The sequence below is a fragment of the Adiantum capillus-veneris genome, chromosome 2 (genome assembly GCF_014529385.1).
Source record: "Adiantum capillus-veneris isolate H3 chromosome 2, ASM1452938v2, whole genome shotgun sequence".
Taxonomy (NCBI): domain Eukaryota; kingdom Viridiplantae; phylum Streptophyta; class Polypodiopsida; order Polypodiales; family Pteridaceae; genus Adiantum; species Adiantum capillus-veneris.
Window position 1 is genome coordinate 15,149,532 of NC_140932.1, and position 13,517 is coordinate 15,163,048.

Genomic DNA, 13,517 nt, shown 5'->3' on the forward strand with positions numbered 1-13,517 from the left:
AGTGGCTGCATTACTGTTACCACCCTTTCTTTGAGAAGCAATAAAAGCCTGTTCAACTGCACGCTACCTAGTCTTGTTTTTTCTAGAAAGTGACTCTTGCAACAACAATGTGCATAATGCATCAAACTTGACAACTTCAGGATTTCCTTGGGTCATCAGTCTCCAAGTACTAGCAAAAGTCTGGTAGGAATCTGGTAAGGCATCAAGAACAGTCTGCACAAGGGAACTGTCCGAAATGACTTCACCTGCAGAAATGAGTTGCTCATTGATATCCTTGACACTAGCAAGGAAAGTGTCCATATCATCTTCCTCATGCATAATCTTCGACTCTAGCTCTTTACGCAGCAAAGCAATTTCAGCCTCATTGCGGCTTGCATAAAGACCTGCTAGAATATCCCAAGCCTGTTTTGCAGATTTTGTTGAACGGATGTGAGGAATAATGGTGCGCTTCACAAAAAACGCAATCAATGCATGAGCCTGCGCATCCTTAACATCCCAACGAGCTTGTTCTGCCGTAGGAAAAACAACTCTAACAGCTGCAATCCTTGCAGCAAGACCTGCAACATCCTCAACATCGCCTACATCTTCAGAACCAGGACGTACATCAATGCCCTGCACAATGTTCCAGACACCTTTTGACACAAGAACATGTTGCATCATATAAGCCCACATAGGGTAGTTGTCCCCATCCACCTGTCCTCAGCAGAAAACATCTTGAACACATCTGTGTTGTTGTTGTCAGCCATGGTAAATGCTGCACCTGATGTGAAAACTGCCCGAAAATAGGAGAAATGGAGCGGGAACAACTTATGCTATATATCACAAACCATAGAAGCCTATAAGGCACCTGTTATGCAGAAAGCGGCACTAACAGAAAATCTGCACAAAATGAAGAAATAGCCTGTGCAGTACTGCCCGTAGTGGAAACGGAGGCCGAAATGAGCCCAAATCAAAATTTTGAGCAAACTAGTGATGTGTGTGAACACACTAGGACCGCCGGGGCATTTTTTCCCTCTTTAGGAGGTTTTTTCCCCCGTGCATTGTATATACGCCCATAACTCTAGGGCTATCTATCTTTCCATTGCACACTAAGTAACACACTCTCTATTGTGTGCCTTGAGCTTCCTTCATCTTCTCCAAGCTGTGTGTGTTTCTCTGCAACCCTAATTCCAACAATTGGTATCAGAGCAGGTCACGTCCTCCCGGGCTCAAACGCCAGCTGCTCCAGCACACACCTGCTCACTTTCTCCGATTTCAATGAGCTTTGGCGAGCGTTCGCAGGTCGACAAAAATTTTGGGAAGACTCGAAGACCTTGGTCTGCTCAGAATTTTGATTTGGGCTCATTTCAGCCTCCGTTTCCACTACAGGCAGTACTGCACAGGCTATTTCGTCATTTTGTGCAGAATTCTTGTCAGTGCCATTTTCTGCATGACAGGTACCTTATAGTCTTCTACGGTTTGTGCTATATAGCACAGGTTGTTCTCGCTCCATTTCTCCTATTTTCGAGCAGTTTTCACATCAGGCGCAGCATTTACCATGGCTGACAACAACAACATAGATGTGTTCAAGATGTTTGTTGCTGAGGACAGGGTGGATGGGGACAACTACCCTATGTGGGCTTATATGATGCAACATGTTCTTGTGTCAAAGGGTGACTAGAACATTGTGCAGGCATTGATGTACGTCCTGGTTCTGAGGATGTAGGCAATGTTGAGGATGTTGCAGGTCTTGCTGCAAGGATTGTAGCTGTTAGAGTTGTTTTGCCTACAACAGAACAAGCTCGTTGGGATGTTAAGGATGCGCAGGCTCATGCATTGATTGAGTTGTTTGTGAAGCGCACCATTGTTCCTCACATCCGTTCAGCAAAATTTGCAAAACAGGCTTGGGATATTTTAGCAGGTCTTTATGCAAGCCGCAATGAGGCTAAAATTGCTTTGCTGCGTAAAGATCTAGAGTCGAAGATTATGCATGAGGAAGATGATATGGACACTTTCCTTGCTAGTGTCAAGGATATCAATGAGCATCTTATTTCTGCAGGTGAAGTCATTTCAGACAGTTCCCTTGTGCAGACTGTTCTTGATGCCTTACCAGATTCCTACCAGACTTTGGCTAATACTTGGAGACTGATGACCCAAGGAAATCCTGAAGTTGTCAAGTTTGATGCATTATGCACATTGCTGTTGCAAGAGTCACTTTCTAGAAAAAACAGGACTAGGCAGCGTGCAGTTGAACAGGCTTTTATTGCTTCTCAAAGAAAGGGGGGTAACAGTAATGCAACCACTTCTTATGGTTCTGCTGCGAGTGGCAAAAATTCTATTCCTTATGCTTCTGCTAGCAGTACTTCGTCTGGCAATTCTGGTGATAAGGGCAAAAAGAAGATGCGCATCCATTATTGTAAAGCCAATGATCACTTGATCAAGTCGTGTCCTAAGTTGGAGGCTAAGAAGAAAGAGGGTGGTTCCACTGCTGGTTCCACTACAAATGCATCCATTGTTAAGTCTTCTGTGAAAGGAGACTGTGTTGCTGATGTTGATGCAGAATGCGCATTTAGCGCAGAGTGCACTTATAATCCTGCTGTCCATGATGCATGCTTGTTAGTTGCTGCAGATTCACATGTGTGGTATTTTGACAGTGGTGCTACAAAGCACATTACCTCACATCGACGTGAATTGTTTACCTCTCTCGAGTCAGTCCCTCATGGGAATTCAGTCACTTGTGCCAACAATGCCTCTTATCCAGTTCAGGGAGTTTGAAAGATTGTGCTCACTTTTGCTAATGGCAGTTCCTTCACACTTGTTGATGCACTTTATGTACCTGGGATCAAGAAGAATCTCTTGTCTGTATCTGCACTTGCTAGACTTGGACTTGTAGTAAAATTTGTGGATGACAGATGTACAGTTCATGATCTCAGTTTTGGTGATGAAATTGTTGCATCTGGGCTTTTGTGTCGTGGGCTGTATAAGCTCACTTTGTATGACAAGTGTGGACAAAATTTTGCAAATGCTATTGCAGATTCAAGGGCTATTTCAAATGCAAAACTTTGGCATGCACGTTTTGGTCATCTGAATTTTTCCAGTTTGCTGCATTTGCAGAAATCTGATATGGTTGCTTCTTTGCCGCCTCTTGAAGCACCTGTCAAACATGTTTGAAGGCTGTATTTTGGGTAAGATGCAGCGTTCTAAATTTCCAAAGGATGGTTCAGTTCGGGCCACATGCAGGTTGCAGCTTGTGCATAGTGATGTTTGTGGGCCCATGCAAACTCCGTCCTTGGGCAATTACCTATACATTGTGACTTTCATTGATGATTACTCCAGGCATGCATGGGTATTTCCGCTTAAATCGAAGTCCAAAGTTTTCATGTGCTTCAAACAATTTCTGGCTATGGCTGAAAATGTGTCGAAATGTACTATGGGCACCCTCCGTTCCGATCGAGGGGGGGAGTATATGTCTCATGAATTTAATGCATTTTTGGCTAGTCGTGGAATAAAACACCAATGTACAGTGCCTTATACACCTCAGCAAAATGGTGTTGCTGAGAGGAAAAACAGGTCACTGACGAAAATGGCACAATGTATGGTCAAAAGTCAAGCTTTACCGCATTCTTTTTGTCTTGAGGCTATCATGTGTGCCACTTATGTACTTAACAGGTGTCCTACGAAAGCTTTGCAGTCTATTACTCCATATGAAGCATGGCATGATAGAAAGCCTTCTATTGAGCACATGCGTGTTTTTGGCTGTTTGGCATATGCTTTGGTGCCACAAGTGCAGCGCAAAAAATTGGATGATAAGGCTGTCAAATGTATTTTTGTTGGTTATAGTGCTGAAAGCAAAGGATACAGGTTGTATCATCCGCAAACAAAACGTATTCTAGTTTCACGGGATGTAGTGTTTGTGGAAGATTCTGTTCAGCCCTTGCTGTCATGTACTAGAGACAGTAATGTAAGCTCACAGGACATCTATGACACTTTGTTGCCTCTTTTCAGTGGTGGAAATACGAATGTAAGTTCCAATGAGGAAAATGTACAACCTATGGGGGTTTCTGAAAATGTTTTAGATCAGCCTATTACTGATGCAGATGTACATGATGTAGTTGATGAGGAAAGGGTTGAAAATGAGCAGGCTAGAGGTATGCCAAAATGGCTGGTGCACACTTTGTGTGACAGTAAATTGGATGCACCTTTGTCTAGCTGTACTCGTTTAGGCTCTCGCCATGCATCTTACGCATCAGATTGTTATGCTTTGGCTATGTCTAGTTTACATGATGTTGAGGAGCCTCTATCTTTTGATGAAGCACAGAATTCAGAAAATTGTATGGCTGCCATGCAATCAGAATATGATGCACTTATAGAAAATGACACATGGACTTTATGTGATTTGCCTCCTGGCAAAAAGGCCATTGGTACGAAGTGGGTTTACAAGTTGAAACGCAAGCCGGATGGTGAGATCGATCGCTATAATGCTCGACTTGTTGTAAAGGGTTATGCACAGCAAAAAGGCATAGATTATGAAGAGACTTTTTCTCCCACTTGTCGTATGACTACTGTGCGTTTTCTATGTGCATTGGCAACTCATTTTGGTTGGGATGTACATCAATCAGACATTGTTACTGCTTTCTTGAATGGTGACATATTTGAGGAAGTTTATGTAACGCAGCCTCGCGGTTTTGTCATAAAAGGACAAGAGGACAAAGTGTTTTGACACGCGAGTGTCCACAAGTGGTTTTTGTTTCATGCTTGGCAGTTCATGTATATCATGATTGAGCAAGAAGCAACCTACTGTGGCCACTTCGAGTTGTGAGGCTGAGTACAGGGCAGTATTCACAGCTACGATTGAGTGTGTATGGCTCAGACGCCTTATGGCTGATTTGGGTGTTGGACAAGACACTACCAACACTATCTACACTGACAGTCAGAGCGCATTGGCAGTTGCGAGGAACCCAGTTTTTCATGGTCGCACAAAGCACATTGAGGTGCATTACCACTATGTCAGGGAGAGGCTCTCAGCAGGAGAGATCAACTTGGCTTATGTGCCAACACAAGACAACCTCGCAGATCTTTTCACAAAGGCATTGTCTCGTGAGAAGCTTGAAGCTTTCCACAAAGCTTTGGGCTTACTCCCCTTTGTGGACTGATCCTGTCCTCAGGGCATGGCACTTCCCTTTACTCATGTGCCAGCTCTTGTTCACCGCATCACTCCAGGGGGGATTTGTTACCATATACATGTGGTAGTGATGGGTGTGAACACACTAGGACCGTCGGGGCATTTTTTCCCTCTTTAGGAGGTTTTTTCCCCCGTGCATTGTATATACGCCCATAACTCTAGGGCTATCTATCTTTCCATTGCACACTAAGTAACACACTCTCTATTGTGTGCCTTGAGCTTCCTTCGTCTTCTCCAAGCTGTGTGTGTTTCTCTGCAACCCTAATTCCAACACCAAAAGACACCATCCAAAAGGAAGCAGCTCCTTCACAAACTTCAAACCAATTGCCAATCTTCAAAATAATAAAGCACCAAAAAAGCTGAACCAAAGAGAGTAGCCCTCACTTGCACCCATAGAAACAACACAACATTTTGTTAGCATTTGCTCTATATGAAGGTGATGCATGGGAATCCCAGTTGTTATCCATGTCACAAAGGTACAACCTTTTTGTGCAAGTAACCTTATAATTGATATATAAATTTCAAGAGACTTTGGTAGTCAATTACACCATTATAAACAAACTTTAACAGTCTGATATACTGGTGCTGGTATTGGTACCAGTATCAAATTTTTAGTGCTAGTATTGGTACTGGTAGTACTGGTACTGCTATCCTATTATCCTAGTAAATTGTCACACTAGCTGTTATCCATTTCACATAGGTATACCGTTTTGTGTAAGTAACCTTATAATTGAAAGAGAAATTTCAAGAGACTTTGGTAGCCAGTTACATCATTTTAAACAAAAAATTTACAGTCTGATACACTAGTATTGGTACCAGTCTTAGATTTTTAGTGCCAGTATTGGTATTGGTAGTACTAGTACTACTATCCTACTATCCTCTTAAATTGGTACACTAGTTGTTATCCATTTCACATAGGTACACCTTTTGTGTAAGTAACCTTATAATTGAAAGCGAAATTTCAAGAGACTTTGGTAGCCAATTACATCATTTTAAACAAATTTTTTACACTCTGATACACTAGTACTAGTACTGGTACTAGTCTCAAATTTTCAGTGCCAACACTAGTACTGCTATCCTGCTATCTTGGTAAATTGGTACACTAGTTGTTATCCATTTCATATAGGTACACCTTTTTGTGTAAGTAACCTTATAATTGAAAGCAAAATTTCAAGAGACTTTGGTAGCCAATTACATCGTTTTAAAAAAACTTATTACAGTCCGATACATTGGTATTGGTACCGATACCAGTCTCAGATTTTCATTGTCAGTGTCGATATACTGGTAGTACTAGTACTGTTATCCTGCAATCCTGGTCAACTGGTATACTAGTACTGGTACTAGTCTCAGACTCTCAGTGCTAGTATTGATACTGGCAGTACTGGTATTGATACTGCTACACGTCTATATTGTTATATTGTTATAATGCTATACTGGTTTATTGGCAAACTGGTTTCTAAACATTGTTTATGTCGAGAATACCAAAAAGGTGTATAAACTAGTAGTCTTATATAGGAAATAGGTAATTCCATAAATCTTGCAAAGAGCCAATATACTGGTACTGATACAGGTATGGTATACTAGTACTGGTATGAGTTAGTGCTGCTAGTACTAGTACTCCTAGTACTGGTATTGAAATTGTGATACTTCTAAACTGGTATACCAAGGGGCATACTTAGTATTGGTACTAGTCTAAAATTGTCAGTGCTAGTAATAGCACTGGTAGTACTGGTACTGATACTGCTTTATTACTTTTCTAGTATACATGTTTAATGGTTTACCAGTTCCCTAACATATTGTTATTTCACGAATTTTTGAACAATGTTAAAACCAGGAGTTTCACCCTCGGAGATAGGAAATAGGCAATTCTATAAGGATCCTGATGAGAGCCAGTATACACATATAGATACAAGTTTGGTATATTGGTACTGGTACAAGTACTAGTCTTCCAGCTTTTAGTGCTAGTACTGTTACTAGAACTGCTATACTGATATACTAGCATACTAGTACTAGTACTAGTCAAAAGACTTCTAGTGCTAGTACTGGTGTTGGTAGCACTGGTAATGATACGTATTTTGGTACTGATAGAAGTACTAGTCTTCCAACTTTTAGTGCTAGTACTATTACTAAAACTGCTATACTGATATATTGGCATACTAGTACTAGTACTAGTACTAGTCAAACGACTTCTAGTGCTAGTACTAGTGCTGGTAGCACTGGTAATGATACGTCTAATACCGCTGTACCAGTATATTAGCCAATTAACAAAACCAAAAGAATGCCGAAACCAGGAGTTTTATACTTGAGATATAAAATTGTTATGTGTTCAGTTTGCAGAAGAAGGAGTAGAAGAAGAAGAGAAGGTACTCAGGGTGTGTGTGTGTGTTGGGGGGGGGGGGGTGCGTGTGTGGGTGTGTGTGGGTGTGTGTGTGCATGTTTTATACTCATGTAAATGGGTGTATGTGTGTGTGTGTGTGTGTGCACGCGCGGGTGCGAGCATGCATGTAGGTCTGCCATAGGAGCTCCAAATGGAGCTCCTCCATGCCTTTCAAGGCATGGAAGAGCTCCATTGGGGATCCAAATGGAGCTCCCCCATGCCTTGAAAGGCATGGTGAAAAGGCAGCGTGCACACTACCTTCTCACCATGCCTTTCAAGGCATGGAGGAGCTCCAAATGGGGCTCCATTGGAAGCTCCTCTGACGGAAATGCACGTGCACACACACACACACACACACACACAAAGAGCAACACCTTTACCAAATACAATCATGCATACACACACACACAACAACACATTTCACAAATACAATCATGCATACACACACACATATACACACTTGCATTCACACACACAACCACACAGTAACACATGACGTAAACACAATAAGTAATGCATTTGTATACTACAAACACACACTTTACAATCATGCATTTGTATACTACAAACACAAACACAAATAAACTTGTTGTAATACACACACACTGTCATAATAATCAATATCTAATTCTCCTAAATGATTTTCTCATGTTAAACTGATCATTTAATATGGGGAAGTGCCAGGGGAGAAAAAGCTAGAATATTGGTTAAGCTAGCAGACCGGCCATAGTAGGGATCCAAAGGAGGGAAAATAGGGATCCAAAGGGGGGGCCATCTGCAAAAGAGCCATGTGAAACAATGGGCTAAAAAGACCCTAAGGTTCAGCCCATTAAGACTTCCAAAATGCTAAGGTTCCAAAATTCAAAGGTTGTGTCCAAAGGTCAACCCTAGGGGAAATTGGATGCTTTGTGTGTGACCAAAAAGTCTTGTATATCCCTACATGGGAGGGGGCGAGCCTTTCTTCTAGGGGATGAGAGAGAAAGCCACATACACACACACAAGCTCCCTTTACACAAAGGGAATGAGGGACACATGTCAACTCCCTAGGCCATATGCCCACAAGGTGTACCCAATTCCGATTGGATGACCCTTGAAGTGGACCAATGAGAATTAGGCTAGAGTAAATTTAGCCTAATTAATTTTAAGACACTTAATAAAAAGAACCAATGAAAATTAAGTCTCCTGGATGATTATTGGACAGCCCATGAAGGGGTCCAATAGGAATTGAGTAGCCCAATGGGCTACTTAATTCCTATTGGTCCAATGGGGATTTAATTCATTTAAATCAATTAAGTTTAATTGATTAAGCTCTCACAAAAGGGGAAAGGGGGACACATGTCAGAAGGCTATCACTTATGCTGCTTAATTGTGATAGGCTAGCCCTGGGGAGGTCCAATGGGTAGCCTTCAAGAGCAAATAGCAAGAGGGCTCGCCCAAGAGAGAGAGGGGGCTGATTTTTGCAAGGCATTATCACACACACACTCTCACACAGCCTATGTGAGAAGTAAAGAAGACTATCTCTTCCCAAGCTTTAATGGAGAGCTCATCACCTACTCCAAGCTTGTGAGATAGAAGCCTACATCGACACACTCTTGGCATGTGGATGCAAAGCCAACCAAGAGCTAAGCTTCAATGCATGCTCATCTCTTCTACCAGGCTAATTACTAAGCTAAGCTATGCTAATATGAGTGATTATGTGAGGAGATGTACATCTTTCTCGTAAGATACTCCTTCTTCCTCTCAATCTACTCTCATACCCTGCTAGCTCTCACCATCTTCGAAGGTGTGTGAGGTCTTGGGTCTGAGACCGGGGATAATTAAAGTTGTGTTTGATAAGTGTTTTGCTTGGTGCATGAAGCTTTCATCTTCATTGCACTAGCTAGTCTTGAAGGAACACAAAGAATTGTATTGTACAATGTCTCTCTTGCAGGGAGAAACCATAATACAAAGCCTTTTGGAGGGGGGACCGGCTCCATGCAAATCCGGTCCTCAAATGTTGTCAATTGCTTAATTTCTCTCTCTTTTGAAAGTATTGTTGATGCTATCTAACTAGGTGTTATGCTTTTTGTTGCTCTCTCCACCCAAGCACTCTTGTAATTCTCATTAGGAATCCATTCTAATGAAATGCCCACTATGTTCATGCTAATTTCCGCTACACATAAGTTATTAGGCCATTAAATGTTACACACACAAATACAATTGCACACACACACATAAACACTTGCTATTTGTGGTCTTTTTTTTATTTGTCACTATATACTAAGCTAGTTGTGGTCTTATTGTTTTTTTGCTTTTAGGAGTAGGATACTCGTGTGTTGCTACTTGAAAATCCATTAGGCTCGTGAGCACTAGAAGCCGAAGATGGGCAAGTTTGCCAGTAAAGGGGCATTGGCACCCTTGAGATCAAGGGTGCTAGGACCAGTCCCCATCACCTCCTTTCATCGGTATGTAGCCTCCAGTCACAAGCAATGTGCATGCTGGTCATTGGTTGCGTATTGTTAGACCCCCACCCATGGTCTATTTGAGCAAGATGGTTGAGGGGAAGGTGCCTTTGCAAAACACGTTTTCCTTCCTCTTTGTGTGAGAATCTATGTCTTTTCACATGTGCCTGCACTGGGTGGACACGTGATCATATGGCGTGGTCATGTAGGAGATCTAAGATGCTTGCAAAGAGCACCATGAAGAAGCAGCGCGCACGCTGCTCCCACACTCCCCAGGAGGACACATTTGGAAAGCGGCTCAGGTTTGACCAGCTATCAAATAGTCTTTCCAGCGGCCAAGGGAAACATTACACTAGAGTCATTACAGCCTTTTGAGCAGAGTCATTACAATACTCTTTCCAGCAGCCAAGGAATAGCAGCGCGCGCGCTGCTCTGGACTGAGTGATCCGTGTGCTCGTACTAATATAAGCGCGTGGCTCAATTTCTCTGCAGCAGCAGGACATTGTACTGTACTTTGGGCCTGTGCTTGTACTAATATAAGCGCGTGGCTCAATACAGTACTGGTATCCTGACACTACTGTCGACAGTGTCCGGCCGCCATGAGTGTGTAACTCTGGAGATTGAAGTGGTGTTTCAACACTCTGTGTACATGTCTAGGACATGTCTAGACTCTACTGTCACCGTAAGTGTCCTACAATGCTCTGACATGCTAGTATAAGTGCTGCACGTCTTCTGCTACTATAGACTCTGCCACTGTCTTTTCCTGTCTTTGCGAGCGAGAAACAACATCATGAGACCAACAGCTTCATGCAGGTCATCCTCCTCGTCAAGTACCTCGGCCACCAGTGCATTAAGCTGCAGTGCAGCTAGCACTGACACTGCATCATCATTGTCGAATTCGAGCACAAGCACAGAAAATGTGATGGATGAGGCTTCGCAATCTTTCATTAGGAAGGTGAGCCTGCCTGCCTATAATCATTGATTTATGCTCTATTTCTTTACCAGCAATTATGTGCTAGAGCTTGATTATTAAGTCAACTAGGGTTTTAATTATCAACCAGCATACATATATAGGTCTGCTGGATAACGCCATTAATTACACATGCAAGCTCTCTCCTCTGAGTTGCAGGTGCAGTACCTCATAGAACGCTGCCTCACTCTCTGTCTAGACAAAGAAGAATGCGTCAAAGCGCTCTTCCAGCATGCCGAAATCAATCCCATCGTCACCCGGCTAGGTGTGAATCTCTTGCTAGCCAATCGCAATCATTGATCGATTCAATCAAACTAAAACATTTAATCACAGGTACCGGATTAAGGTTTACGTATAAACATTGCTGACAGCTGGACTTTGATTATTTTTTTCTGTCTTAATCCATGCTATAGTATGTTTAAGCTTGTAGTTTGGAAGGAATTAGAAAGGTAAATCAAGAATTCTTTGAGCAATATTACAAAAGCGAAAAGATAGTAAGAAAGCACTCTGACGTTAATTACTCTGTTAATTACTCTGAAGGATCTTTAAGGGTCGATGACGATGAGAACAGAACGAGAACGCATGTGTGAAGATTATTGTAACTGAAAGCATCGATAGGGCGAGTTCGGGATCGTAGATTAAGTTTTAAAGATAGCTAACATAGGATGGTGTCGATCAATGTAGCCTTTGCCTATTGTAAGAAGACAATTAACTATATAGTATACATGCAAAGGCTTATTTACTTTGTAAAATGATGGTTTTTGTTTTCTCTGCTTATAGTCTGTCTTCCTCTCCTTCCACTAGAACACTCTTCTAGACGTCCTTTGCCCCTTTTGCATCAATCTATTTATTGCATGGCAAGACATAATAATTAGAGCTTCACTGTAGGCAGTCAATGTCTCATAGCTCTAAGTTAGCCACAACCAATGCTCGACCGATGGATGAGCTTGATCCTAGCCATAGAGATTTAAACATGGTGGTGTACTATGTAGGCTTTGAATTTTCATATGTAGGCTATCTGATGTGGAAAATTTCTGGGGAGTCTGGTTGACTTGTGGAGAACATTGGCCTCTTAAAAGATTTAACTATCTTACTCTTGAATGAGGCCACTAATTCTCTCGATGCAAAATCAAAGGGTGTGGTGCATACTGCCCTCAACCAAGCACTGACGCATGACGCTCATTGTTGCCCACTATCTGTCCACCATTCGTTATGCTTGCCCCATCACAGTCTTCCACAATGGCCAAGTTGCGAGGTGGAAAGCATGAGGAGCTTTTGCGGAGGATGGGGACTATGCTACACTCACTCAAGCTACTACCGCAAATAATGATGCCCACATGGGACTGCAGCTATGGATATGTCCTAGCCCCTCAACCATTGCCCGCACTAACCGGGGTGCTGGCTAGCCCTCTCAACCGCGTAGCAGGGTGCATGATAAAACACAAACTCTTTGACTTGTCTCTTTGTACATATCAATAAAAAGAGGTGCTCACTCCTCATGATACCTACGTCTATTTGACACACCATAATATTGAGAGGATTTCAAATTATGTCACTACTCCCACCCAGCCATGACAGTAGGAGTCGATGCTTGCACTGTCAAAAGAAAACACAGTAGCATGTGGTATATTCACCAAATCAGCACAAGTGGTTGATAAACTTCATGCCCAAGATGTTATCTCTTGAAGTTGCACTTAGTGCAGGGTATGTCTAAGGTGGCCAGGACTAAGGCCTGCGTTGTTTTCATCCGCTCCAAAGCAAGGGCCTCTCTCCAGACGTGATCACCTATTTTTGCATGTTCAAGGCATGTAACATTTTGCACATGGGCAAACAAAGTCATGATCAAATTGTTAATCACACGCTCTTGGTATATACTATCATGCTTGTTTGACATGTATGCAAATTGTGTCATATTGATGAAATCATATAATGTGCTCGTCAAGATTCTTGTATATAATTTTGGCATGCAACAATATTAAAAACATTGAAATGGTCCAAAGAAAATGGATGAGAATTTTAATTAGGGATGTTCATTGCAATGCTTTGGTCTGCATGCATCCCAAATGTGATGCACTTTTTCAAGCAGAATATAAGATATGCTTAACACGGACACATGTGAGTAGGTTTGAGCTGCTTTTAACGATTGTGGATCAAGGAAGTTTATCCAAATGTGATCAACTTTTATTTTTTTGTTTTGAAGGCATAGGAAATTTTGCATGCAAGACATTAACAAATGCAAAAAAATATAATGATGAGATTGCTAGTCAAGCTCTATAATTTTGCAAAAGCTCTAAGTGAAAAGCTCCCCTTTTTAACACGCTCGTATTTTCACATGGCCTCTAATTAGGAAATTTTATGCCATGGTAGTAGTATGATACTCCTATGCCTTTCACTTGCTTCTACCTGTTTTTGGCTACTAATGCTCTTAAGATTACTAATGCCTTGGATTCTTCACATGGATGGATACATTGCATTATTCAGGTGATTTGTTGGCTATAAAAGATGTCATATTATTTGAATAGGGAATTCTTGAAGTTTGAATGCTCAAATGTCACCTTTGACTCAATG

The 13,517-nt window shown here is 41.9% G+C and overlaps 1 pseudogene; it reads left to right on the top strand.

Moving 5' to 3' along the window:
* Positions 1-10,769: 10,769 nt before the first annotated feature.
* Positions 10,770-11,586, top strand: LOC147462408 (uncharacterized; annotated as a pseudogene).
* The last annotated feature ends 1,931 nt before the right edge of the window (positions 11,587-13,517 follow it).